This window comes from Notechis scutatus, chromosome 8 (genome assembly GCF_049901735.1).
Source record: "Notechis scutatus isolate UNSWTSFEM ecotype Mainland chromosome 8, rNotScu1.2, whole genome shotgun sequence".
Classification (NCBI taxonomy): Eukaryota; Metazoa; Chordata; class Lepidosauria; order Squamata; family Elapidae; genus Notechis; species Notechis scutatus.
The window spans coordinates 18,896,624-18,907,152 of record NC_142016.1 but is presented as its reverse complement, the minus strand read 5'-3'; the positions used below and the strand labels follow the sequence as shown (position 1 = coordinate 18,907,152).

General features: G+C 39.9%; 1 pseudogene; it reads left to right on the top strand.

Moving 5' to 3' along the window:
• Positions 1–2,107: 2,107 nt before the first annotated feature.
• On the top strand, positions 2,108–10,285 carry LOC148129917 (lysine--tRNA ligase-like; annotated as a pseudogene).
• Positions 10,286–10,529: the final 244 nt, after the last annotated feature.

Genomic DNA, 10,529 nt, shown 5'->3' with positions numbered 1-10,529 from the left:
TTCCTCCGCTCTCTTTTTTCCTCGCTCTCGTTTGTACCAGGGCGCAAGGCAGATCCTCAGGTGGCCGGTAAGTTGCCTGCCAGATTGGGTTTCGGGAAAGGGAGGGAGTGTGCATGAGCATGATGGAGAACGTGGGGATGTCCTTGCTTCCCACACTTGCAAAACCTAGAGAAAGGCTGGCCTCGCACGGCTCCGAAAAGAGTGGGCTGCCATCTTCACCTACCCCTTTCCATCACGCCTGGTACTAAACTTGAAGTCCTAAACTCACTCGGTTGTCTGAACTGACCTGACCTCAAGCCTGGATTCATGGAAGCTGAAATCCAGCCTAGGCGGGGGTGGAATTCCAAATTTTTTAACAACCGGTTCTGTGGGCTTAGGTGGTGGGCGTGGCTTGATGATCATGTGACTGGGTGGACACTGCTTGGTGGTCATGCTATTGGCTGGGTGTGGCCAACTCAACATCACTCACATCGAGGCACGCATCTCCTCGCCTGGCCTCATGACTGTGGGGATGCTGCAACAGTCGTAAGTGTGAAAAACAGTCATAAGTCACTTTTTTCAGTGCCATTGTAACTTTGAATGGTCACTCCACACAAGCAAAGTACCAGCAAAGGAGGAAAAAAAAACTCCAGAGAAGTTCCTGAGACAGGAAGTCTAATCCTGCCAAGAATGTAATAAGGGTTAATGGAGAGGCAGTTTCTGTTAGCAACACTGTTTCCTTCCTGCCTTCCTTACAGGATTAGGCCAGTAATTTCTTCTAACAACCAGTTCTCCAAACTGCTTAGAATTTTAACAACCGGTTCTAACGAATAGATGCGAACTGGTAGAATCCCACCCCTGAGCCTAGGTGTCAAGCTTGGATTTTTTTAAAAACTCCAGATTAGTTCTCTTTTGGAGGGCAGGCATGTTAGAAGGGAAGATAACAGGACTGTTTTGAGGAAGGATGAGATACCAAGCTAGCAGACATTGATAATCCTGCCCTTGTACCTGTGTTGGAATTCCAGAACAATGATTATCAAGCTGGGCCACTGTAGGTTAAAATCCTTTCGGCACATTGATGGCTGGGAAAGAAAGAAATAAAAGAGAGAGGAGGGTTCCTTCCAGAAGTTTTTTTGTTTCATCAAAGGGTTATTTTTATACGTTAGCAAGCAAACAGCTGTCTACCAATTAGCCAGATTTACAATGTTTCTCTTCCAGAGGTGGTATTCAGCAGGTTCTGACCGGTTCTGGAGAACCGGTAGCAGAAATTTTGAGCAGTTTGGAGACTCGGCAAATGCCACCTCTGACTGGCCCTGCCCCCATCTATTCTCTGCCTCCCATTGAGTCCCAGCTGATTGGCTGGGTCTTCTTTGGTTGCCCTGCGCAGGAGAATGGAGCTGGAAAGCAGGTCAGCGGGGTGGGGAGGGAATGGTATTTTATAGTATCCATCCCCCAGGACTGGGGAGGGAATGGGGATTTTACATCCTTCCCCTGCCACGCCCACCAAGCTACCCCCAAAGAACCGGTAGTAAAATTTGAATCCCACCACTTGTTCTCTTTAGATTAAGCTTGTGGCAGCTGGAAAGAACTAAACAGATATTGGGCATTGGCAGCTAATAGGTTATCCTTTTGTGACAAGGCTCAGTTATAGGTAGTCCTTGATTTATGATCACAATTGGAACCAGAATTTCCCTTGCTAAAACAAGGCAGTTGCTAAGTGAGTCGCACTTAACAATTTTATGACCTTCCTCCCCCACACAGTTGTTAAGCAAATTACTGCAGTTGTTACGTGAGTCCAGTTTTCTGTGATTGACTTTGTTGGAAGCCAGCTGGGTAGGTTGCGATCACATGACCCCAGGACTCTGCAACCCTCATAAATAGAGGCTGGTTGGCAAGCATCACAATTCTGAGCATGTGACTGTGAGGATGTTGCATTAATTGTAATTGGGGGGGCACCGGTTGTGAAGTAACTTTTGTCCGTGCTGTTGCAACTTCCCACCATTACAAAACAAATGGTTGTAAGTCAAGGACTGCCTGTACATGATATCTATTATTTTGGATTAGTTTTTACCTTCTAGCTCACTCTCCTTATGATACTGAGAACGAATCAAAAGCGTTGAGGGTCATAATGCATTTTACATTTGGACGGTAGGACAAACGTCTGTAGTTTTTAACCGTTCAAACAGCTTTATAGTCATGAAAATAGGAATACTTTTTTTTTTTTTAATTGCCAAAAGACTTAGATTTGAAAGGCGCAAGAAAGCGGGCTCTTCCTTTCTTATGATTTTTACGCACCATCCCAGAACATAAAATTTCTTTGGGCAGCTTAGCGTCAGCAAACAAAAAGGCAATTTCAGGCCAGACCATAAAAATCCAAACTTAACGTTAAAGCAAACAAACAGTAAACAGAAGGGAGGGAATGCAGTGCCTCGATTCCCGAAGGGTAGCCCTTTGTTTATTAAAGTTTTCACATCCTGGTAGCCCTCAGCCAAGAACCTTCCATGTTCTGGAGGCCCCCCCTTAGGAAAGTCAACGTCACTTGCGTCTAGAAAAACCCTAGACTGGAGATGTTATAGGTTTCTATATATATATATAAAAGCGAAAGACCACTCACGCATCATCACAAAATCTCCAGAACTGTAAAGCCTACAAACTTGAAATTTGGCACGTACTTGAAATTTGCACACTCGGCTTCTAGGTGCTCACTAAGAAAGGATTTTTCAAAATGACCATCAGAGCATTAATATTTCGTATATATTATTATTAACACCCTCTGATGCTAAGGAGTTCTACTCCCCCTCCCCACCTGAAAAAAAATCTCTTCCAAGTGCAAAACACAAGCAGAGGAGGGGAGTTTCAGTTCCAGTTTTACTTTCACAGCAGCAACCAGCTTTAGTACAGGAACAGTTGAGCTAAGCCACGCCCAGGCTCTTTGCTGTCTCCTCATTCACACAGCAAATGCTGTTTCAGTTTTGAAACAGCCCTCAAACTCTCACATACACTGACAGGATGCTAGCCAGATGAATACCGATGGATGCTGGTAGGCAGAGGCAGAATCCCCCCGCACCTTATTTTCCTCCTCAAACACTAAGCCCGACCATAGTTTCCAGTATATTTCATGAATTAAACTACAGGCAATCCAATATACTTGTGTGGCACAGGGGAGACAAAGATGACGGTACCAAGGAGAAGTTTGTTAATATTTCTCATGAAGTTGTCTACCTGACTGTTACTTATCTTAGTGACTGCTACCTCTGGAATCCCAGACATATATCGTAATGTCAATTGTTGCAAAACAGTTCTAGAAGAGGGATATTGTCCTGCTGTCCAAGCTACAAATTTCCAAAATCCATCGGATTGTGTGATATAGAATGCTACACTAGATGATTGCTCCATTTGATCCAGCATGTGTTTAAACAAGTCCTTGTGGCATGGCACCAGTGTGTAGTGCCTCATTAAAATAGTTGTATGTAGTTAAATTTATAGAACAAAATTCAGATCTTGTAACTTAGTCTGAGATTGAAATTCTATTTCTATTTCATTTCTTTGGCTAGGCTTGCATGTAAATATTGATTGGAGAATCAATTTGGGGAAAATAATCTTTATAGAAATTCCCCCTCAGCAATATAGAATAGAATGGATTGTGAATATTTAATTGATAAGGCTGAAAAGATTTACCTAGAAATGTTGTTTACTGGAATTGTAAACATTCTTTCAGAAACTACAAATCTGAAGAAGAATATATATGTTAACAACATAAGCTTCGCCGTGGAGATATCATTAAACTTAGGGAATCCTGGAAAGACCAAGAAAGGGGAACTGAGCATTATTCTTATGAAATTGTTCCGCTGTCACCATGCCTGCATATGCTCCCCTCATCTTCATTTTGGGCTCAAAGACAAGGTATCAGACATGCTGCTGCTTTTTAAGTAACTTACTTGATAGTTCCAAGAGTGCCTTCTTGCGGTATTTTATTATCTTCATTTTAATTCTATTTTTAGGAAACCAGATTTTAGACAGAGATACCTGATTTTAATTCTTAATGATTTTGTGGCGCAAAATTCATAATTCGTTAAAATCATAACATACCTTCGAAATTTCCTGGATGAATTGGGTCATTTTGGAGGTGGGTATTTGCTTTTATATGTTAAAATGCAGTGTAGTAATTGCTTGTAGATATCTCAAAGAGCAATCTTTTATAGGAATTTACCTTTGCATTGTTGTTTAAATTCCTAGAGCAAAGACCCCAAAATACATATAAATTGTTAGAATAAAATACATTTATAAGAGGCCAGGCAGGGATGTTATAAACAGACGTGGTTGGGTAAGTGATCTTCCAGGTCCTCTAATGATGGTTTGTTGAGGATGGTCAAATGCTTCAGTGCCACTACTTGGTTCAGAAGATACTGTATTCTTATGTGCCCAGGAAAAGGCATTTAGAATAGAGGAGGAAGCAATGGCAGCTGCAAAGTGGTTATTTAGAGAAACAGAGAAAAGAAAGCATTGCTGGTATTGGAACTACATTCCCTTCTGCAAACATCAAAAAGTAGTGTATAATGGGAAACTGTTAATCTCTGTGCCCGAGAGACAGTATATATTTTCCTGACAGAGGACATTTGTTTGAATATATCTCTGAATAATTTCCCTTGATAGTTTCATCTGGCTGTTGAGTACCTGATGAAGTGCCAAGGGATCATAGGTGCCTTCTTTAACACTTTGGGCTGGGAGATATCACTCTAAAATGCTGAAGTGATGTATGTGGGAAAACCTGATATAATCCATACAGCTCAGAGCTGATCTATAATTTCAAAATGGAACTGAGCAGAAATACAAGACTGAATGTTCTGAATTGCAAAGTAGTAGTGGCTGCCAAAAATATATACTCAATTTAATCTTAATTTGACACATTTTAAGAGAGTCTTAAGGCTTGTGTTTTCAGTCATGCTAATTTGATCTTAGTAATCATTTGGAACTAATTTTATGTATCTCAGCATACACTACTACCTCAGTGCCTTACTACCTCATTTTTGTCATTAATAGATTATGTTCTTATTGCAGACTTTATCACTGCTTCTCTGCTTGCCTGAATTTGAAATCTTTGGTAGACTGATGAGGAATGTTTTCCCATTTGTTTTTGCCATCTTGTTTGTCTTCAAAATCGACAAGGTTCTTTATAAAATGTAGAGACAATATTTTCTGTCTGTTTTTGTTCCCCCAACTAGATTGGAAACACCTACATAAATATCATACTCAGGGCAGGCTGCCTTTCATCAACACCCACCACAATGAGCTGGACATGAACTTGTACCTAAGAATAGCACCAGAGCTCTACCACAAGGTGAATAAGTATATTGTATATTTCTATATGCTTTGGAATCTGGTTCAATATGTGCGGGCCTTATCAAAACTTAGCTATAAAAATAGCTAGGTTAACACAGGGATAGTAAAAGATATTGTGTGATTATGATTTGAAATTGAGTTAGAAATTGGAAAGACTGGGTTGAATTTCTAACTTCAGTCTGGAAAATCACAGGATTATTGTCAGCCTTGGAGGCCATATTTTACTCAGAAGCTCGGTGGCTGGACACTCTTGTGCCTGGGAATCGGGAGGGGGGATTGATAGAATTGATGGCTGAAACAGAGCTTGCAATAAAAATAAAACTGGGATAATAAAAATGTAAGTAGCTCCAGTCTGTGCTTGTTCTGTATCTTACTATTGCACATGACCTAGAGGGAAAAGCAACTCTATTTCAAAAACAACAACAACAAACCCTTTAATTTCACTAGTTCCAAATCTGGGCCAATTCTAGCATTAAATCCACAATTAGTTAAACTGCACTTGTGAGATGATGTAACATATCAATTAATGCTTGTTCCAGGTCATCCCAATTTACTTGCTTAGACAGGACGTAAAAGAAGGGGAGTCAAATAATATCAAACTGTGTTGAAAATCTTAAAATAGTATCTGGCAGCTAAAACCATGTTTTTGTGAGCTCAGCCATAGCAACGTGGCTGGAACAAATGTTATAAAATCTGTGAGTTTATGGATGGCATAATTCAAGCTCTACCAAGTAGACCCAACATTTACTCTCTACCTTTTAAAAAATCTAGTTTCTATTTTCCTCAGTTTCCATTAAGATAGAGGTTGATTCACTACTATTAATTTCTGTGGTACAAAAGGATGGGGGGAACAGATTATTTCAAATGCTTGAAATGGGAAACAGATATTATCAAACAGGTCTATAGTGCTCCTGGAAGCAATTTCCAGATCCTGTGGATTTGTCTTCATACCGACAGGGCTTGTTAATTGCTATATTTCAGATGCTGGTGGTTGGTGGAAAATGGACAGGGTCTATGAAATTGGGCAGTTCCGAATGAAGGAATTGATTTAACCTACGTGTCCCAGAATTCACTACCAGAATTTTACATGGCATATGCGGATTACCATGATCTGATGGAGACCACAGAACAAATGATTTCAGGTTGGTTACAAGTGTTCTTATTTTAAAACTGCTCAGAGGTCATTCAAACATCCATTTGGAAACTAGCTAGGCTAAAACAATGGTTTTCTTGTAGGAATGGTGAAACACATCAGCGGTGGATACAAGGTGACTTACTATCCTGAAGGAATCAGAAGGCCAGGCTTAGTGAATAGATTTTACACCACCATTCCGGAAAATCAATATGGTGGATGAGTTGGAGAAAACACTGGGAGTGAGACTGCCTGCAGCAGATCAATTTGAGACTGAAGGTGAGAGGAAGATATTTTATCTCCTCTTTAATTTAAAGAGACCATTATTACAGGCAGGAAGGGTGGGCCTGCATTCTAAGTTTTCTCTCCAAGACAGATCACCTTGTTTGGTTTAGATTGACTGACAGTGTTACAGTGGGCTCTGTATGCCTTTTGGTTTACTCCTACTGTTTCTAGGAATGGGGAAAGCATGAGTAATTACAGCCAAGCATAGGGGAGGGACTGCAGTAGTGTCATGTCTGATTTCACTTTCTTTTTTTTTCACAATAAAATAATGCTGAAGGCAGCTCAGTCAACATTTGATATCCTGCCATTACAACAACTTCCAGTTAAAAACTAGATCATGATCAGGCAAAGAAATGTGAATGTAGCAGAAAAATTACAAACATCCCTCAAAAATAAGTTGATCCTGACAAGTGAATACACATTCTAAGCAAAGGAGAAAAAGATTTAAGAACAAAGAAAAACCACTCTATTCTGGAAAGAGAAATTCAAAAATGTAATACTCAATGTGTGACAAGATAAACTGTATAAAGTTACATATTAAATAATATTAACATCATAATATAATATGTCTGATTTCACATTATGCATGCAGAGTCTGCTCATTTTGATGCCATTCAGAAGAACGTGTGGCATTGAATGCCCATCCCACGGACAACAGCCAGGCTTCTAGATAAGGTAAGGAGGGGCTATTTCTCCTGATTCTTATTTGAGGTGGATCTCTTGATGGGATCACACTGAGTTGGGTTTCCAAATCTTTCTTACAGAGATGCTAATTCAAAGTGTTATATGTATCTTACGGGCCTCCGAGAAATGATCAAATAAAAGTTTTCCTTGGATAGGTGACATTGACAATGGCAGAGGAAATGTGTCCTTTTTAAAGGCTTGCTTAGTTATTTAATAAATTATTAGGTATTTATTTGTACTTACCCTTATTATTTTACAAATAATCATATAGTGAATATATCCAACACAACTTCCTCATCCTATTTTCCCACAACAATAACCTTACGAGGTGGGTTGGGCCAAAGAAAGTGGTTGGCCTGAAGTCAGCCAGCTGGCTTGCATAACACAGGACTTGGAACTCAAAATCTATTTTCTAGCCTGGTGCCTTAACCACTAGACCAAGCTGTCATTAATGTACTCTAATCTCATTATGTCCAAAGATCCCAGTCAACCAAAAAGAATGTTTATATTAATGAATAATTCACAATTAAAACAAACATCCATGGTAATTGTTACTGTATCATCTGTTGTAATTACATGAGTATTGTGCACAGAACAAAATATCCAGATTAAATTGTAAACCAAGAGGATTATAAATAATTGCTGCATATCGGCAATAGTCTAAAAGATACTCCATGTGTTCAGTTGCCCTGAGAGATGCTGTAAAACTATGGTCCTGGAAGCTTTGCTGTGGTACAGTTATGTGAATGAACCTTGTTGAGGTAATCCCCGTTAGGAGAATGAGTGCATACAGGAGATGTAGTGAGAATAGTGAAGAATAATACACACAGCACACAGATACACTGTACAGTAAATGTAGGTTTTTACTTCCCATAAACGTTACAAGCAAAGTTCAAACACAGTCCAAGTCATTCACGGTTAAATCAGTCAGTTTTCAGTCTGTGGATAATCCAATAACAAAGTCCAGTTTCAAAAACAGTTCAGTAACAGACTTACATCAACTATCAGTAACAGTCAGGCAGCCTTCCAACAGAAGAAACAGAGAGACTGAGACTAAACAACCCAGGTTTCTGGCTCCATCTTATGGCCATTTGTGGAACCACACCCAATTACAGTTTTAGTATTCTCTTAAAGAATACAGTATTAAAAATGTTCATCCTAGTTTATATTTCAACCCAAATAACTGTTAGGTGACTAACAAACCTGAAAAGAACTAAACCATGTTATACAGTTTTTTAACAGTGATGGATTATTCCCAAATAGTTATCTGATGTTTTGCTTTTCCCATCCTCATTTTTAGCTGGTTGAGAATATTTAGAAGTCACCTGTATCAATCCGACATTTATTTGTGATCACCCACAGATCACAGTCCTCTAGCCAAATGGTAAGCAAAATGCTGCGGTTATGAAAGTATGGATGTGCAGCATATAATCCGCCCAATCCACCTAATTTTATATAAAATAAACATTTTAACACATTTGGAAACCTTGGTACAATTGCAGGAAGGTAGAAATGTTTTATCTTATGGGATGTTTCTAGCCTCTGATAAGTTTGATATGATGTGCAAAAAGCCAGCTGATTCCTAGGCTAAAGATGTAAGCAGTTGTTCAAATCTCTTTGTTCCATCTCGGGTGAAACAGAGTAAATAATGCAGACCATCTGACCTGGTATCCCTGGTCGCAGAATAATTATTTTTCTCTGTGTGGTCTTCAGTCTTCCTTGGTGTTTATTCAGGAAACTGCCGACCAGGATTGACTGAAAACATTTGAGCTCTGTGATGAAGAAAGAAATCTGCAATGCCTACACAGAACTGGAATGATCCCTTTCGCACCACAGCTTTTTGAAGATCAAGCTAAGGTGAGTGAGGGTGTAGGGCCTGGGCTGGAGCTGCCAGAACTGTTTTGTATTTTTGTTGGAATTTGTCATAACTTCAATTGGTCACCATAACTAGTCTAACTAGTCATAAGTTGAGGACTATATGTAATGGGGGGAAGAAAATGCCGACCCGTAAGGGATGGAATTAACTGGATTGTAAAACTGATCTGCGACAATAGTATTACAGGTGGCAGAGAAATTTCTTGAGTGGGAATTTTATTTGTTTGTTTTTAAGACTTCAGTACATCTCCCTTCCAACCGCCTGGGCTGCTTCAAAGAAAACCGAGGAGAAAAATCTGTCTATACTAAAATGCACTTTTCTCTCAGGGACTGTCCCAAAGTTTCGCACACTACACAACCACTCAGGGGAGGACACAGTTCAGATATATGAGGGGCAAACGTTTCCATACAGTAATGGGAATGAAGTGCCAACGAGCATGGTTATAGGATTAGTCCATCCGTGAGATGACAGCATGAGTGAATAGAGACATTGCTGCCTGATCCAAGAAAGGAGGCAACTGGTACCCTGGCGGTCATTGGGTGCCAAGATTTTCCTAGCCATTGGTTCCATTCTAGTGTTAGGAAGGAGCTGTAAATCCAGGCAGAACTCAGGATGAAAGAAGCAGTTGGAGAGAGATTGGTTTGAGTAGCGGCCAGTACTTTTATTTAGAAGTGTCAAATTAGAATCCACCATTGGAAGTAGAAATGGGAAACAACAGGTGTTATATATAAGCATATATAATCGTAATATAATCCTAACTCCTCCCCCAAGTCCCAGCGTCTGACTGGCTCTGCAGATGATCCTTGTCTTCCTGTTCATTTCTAACTCAGGCAAAAGCTGCTGGTGATGATGAAGCAATGTTTATCGATGATAACTTCTGCATGGCCTCTGAGTATGGGCCACCCCCACAGCTGGTTGGGGTGATGGGCATTGACCGCCTTACCATGTTCTTGACGGATTCAAACAATATTAAAGTAAGCATTCCATAGATGGCTGCTTTCTGTCTATTCAGGGCCTGCCTGGGTAGAGGATGGCTGCTTCTTACATTCTAGCAGCAATTTTAGATTTGCTACTACTTTCATATAAAAGGAGATGAATAATTCTTGTGCTTTAATGCACGCACTTGTGAGAATTAATGGAGCTGAAAACATACTTGGGAATGTGAAACACATTACTTTAATGGAAAGAAGCTTGATTTCCTTAAAAATGTTTTTTCTTTTGAAGATGTTTCAC